Source organism: Penaeus vannamei, chromosome 30, assembly GCF_042767895.1.
Source record: "Penaeus vannamei isolate JL-2024 chromosome 30, ASM4276789v1, whole genome shotgun sequence".
Classification (NCBI taxonomy): domain Eukaryota; kingdom Metazoa; phylum Arthropoda; class Malacostraca; order Decapoda; family Penaeidae; genus Penaeus; species Penaeus vannamei.
The window spans coordinates 21,951,079-21,953,578 of NC_091578.1; the positions used below are offsets into that span (position 1 = coordinate 21,951,079).

General features: G+C 39.2%; 1 protein-coding gene and 1 long non-coding RNA gene across 7 annotated transcripts in view; both read left to right on the forward strand.

Annotated features, from left to right (window-relative positions):
• Nucleotides 1–2,022, forward strand: part of LOC138867431 (uncharacterized) — a 12,196-nt gene extending 10,174 nt beyond the window's left edge. Inside the window, exon 2 of the long non-coding RNA XR_011399798.1 lies at nt 830–2,022. This is a non-coding gene — a long non-coding RNA (uncharacterized lncRNA). The remainder of the gene's footprint in view (nt 1–829) is intronic.
• A 375-nt stretch (nt 2,023–2,397) lies between these two features.
• LOC113806028 (protein FAM13A) overlaps nt 2,398–2,500 on the forward strand; it is a 141,070-nt gene continuing 140,967 nt past the window's right edge. For all 6 annotated transcript variants that reach the window (XM_070143142.1, XM_070143143.1, XM_070143144.1 and 3 more), the window contains exon 1: nt 2,398–2,500. This exon is cut by the window's right edge and continues 182 nt beyond it. The gene's annotated coding sequence lies outside the window, so the exon portion shown is untranslated.

Genomic DNA, 2,500 nt, shown 5'->3' on the forward strand with positions numbered 1-2,500 from the left:
ACACACACACACACACACACACACACACACACACACACACACACACACACACACACACACATGCATAGACAATAGAGAAGGATACTATATTATCAACACTATAAAGTTAGACAACTGAAAAGGTAATACTAAAAATCCTTCTGCAAGTTGGCATTTTTCTTTGTTATTATGCAATTCATCTGGTATTTGCTATATCTGTCGAAAGTGGTGTTATTGGATAATTTTCGTTGTGTGTATTGATGCCGATGTTTATATTTTATATTTTAGGCAATTTTTATTATCATTATCAATCTTGGACGTTTACTGTTCTATTTATTGTTGTCAGATTTTATCGTCCTATTGACTATTATTGCAAATGTTGCTGTGCCATTATTGCATAACTTTCATTACTACTATTGTTATTTTGATATTCACTATTATGATGAGGATTATTATCACCAGTATCATTATTAATGCAATAATCTTCATCGCCATTATCAAGACCATTGCTATTGTTATCACATGAATCACAAAGTAGGAAATAATGAAATCACAGCAAACTATACGATATCCAGCGTTTCTAACCAAAGTTCTCTTTTGTTCTCTCCCCCTCCCCACCCCTTCTGTTCCCCTCCCTTTTCCTCCTTCCGTTCTCATCTGCCATCCTCACCCCTTTACTCCCTGACCTCCCCCTCCCCTTTCCCTATCTCCCCCCTTCCACCCTTTCCTCCACTTCTCCCTTCCACCCCTTCCTCCCTGACCCCCTCCCTCTTCCGCCCCTCCCCCCATAACTTCCCCCTTCCGCCCCTTCCTCCCTGACATTCCCCTCCCCCTTCCTCCCCCCCTGCAGGTGTGTGGAGCAGCTGGAGTAGGAGAACGAGTCGACGCGAGGTGGCGAAGCGGTGCAACACAGTGGACTCCTGATGGTGACCTCACGTCACCTATGTTGAGTCTGCGTCTCGTTTCCACAAGGTCACTCAAACAGCCGTAGACAGCTGCCATCATGTGCCGTGACAGAGATATGAACCCTTAACTCATCTTTTTTATCAAGCCCGCCCAGTTTTTATTCCCCCTTTCAAATAAAGAAGAAGCAGAGAGAGAGAGAGAATAATCATCACCACCACTGCAGCTACACCACCACGCCCCTCTTTGGAGTCAATCTTGGATAACTTTTTTCAAAAGGACGTCAGGCATTCAAGCAAGCAAGCAAGCAGCAAGTAAGCAAGTGATCCCAAGGAAGCATTTGTTTACATCGCTTTTACACAGCATAGACACTCGCTGAGTCTCTGGTATATAAATATATATATATCTGTCTGCATATTTTTCAGTGTCGTTACATCAGTGTACTGCCAAGTGCTTCTTTTCGCACCACTGTCAAAAAAAGAACTTGTGTTTTATTTCATTTTATTGAGGAACTGTTTTCGACCACTTTGGACGTGCATGTGGCGCGAGAGAGTGAGCTTCATCGAGCTTTGCTGAGGAAACAAAAATATTCTGCAACAGCTGAAACAAAAACAACAGCATTGCGCATCTCTTTGGTTTGTCTTAGGAGGATCTAAGACACCTGAACAGATCGTCGTCTATTCTTGCTGTTTTACTGTACCATCTTCGTTTCTTTGTTCGTTCGGCCTTCAAGCACAAAAGAAAAAAAACGTTCCTCGGATACAAAAGCAACAACGACACAGAAGAACGCCCAATAAAGATAAAGCACAAAGTCTAAGGAGAGAAGGATAAATAGATAATAGAGAGAGAAAAAAATCAATAACATCGACCTGTTACAAATTTAAAACAAAAACAAGTTAAAAACCATAAGAAACGTTCAACCTATTCGAGAGAAAGAAAAAAAACGCACCAAGAAAGAATAAAGAATAGTAAAAAGGACACAACCACAACCACAACTATTGATTCATCCTCCTTACAGTCAGCAGAGCACTTGCTTGTTTGAGTTAGACCACCGCGAGCAATTTACTGGGTCTGAGGCAAAAAAAAAAAAAAAAATAGATGCAACGCTTTTCATAAAAACAAAAAGATAACAATAATAATCTTCAAGAACGGACAGTCACCACTTCAACTTCCCCCGACTATAAAGTGAAACACACACGTCTCCGCAGTTTTCATTTCTTCAAAGTTTTGGGCGAGATCTCTGTATAAATGTGTATATAATGTAAAAAAAAATATATTAACTAATACAGACACCGATGCTTTAATGAATATATGTGATATTAAATGAGAAAGATTATTAGGAAACTGAGTAAGGAATTCTTTCGTCAGTCTCTTTAGAGGTAACAAAAAGGTTTCGAAGAAGTATACATAAATAGATATATCTATATATATATTAAAATTGGCCGTGAAGAAAGAGAAATATATATATATTTTTTATTTGTTGAGTAGCCTCATCTTCCGACAAGTGTTGTGAATCGCAGAGAAGAATAAGAAAGGGAGAATGATCTAAATAGAAATAAGAATAAGAAGATAAGTCCACAGTGTAGAAAAAGCTCCTAAACCACAAAGAAGAAGAACA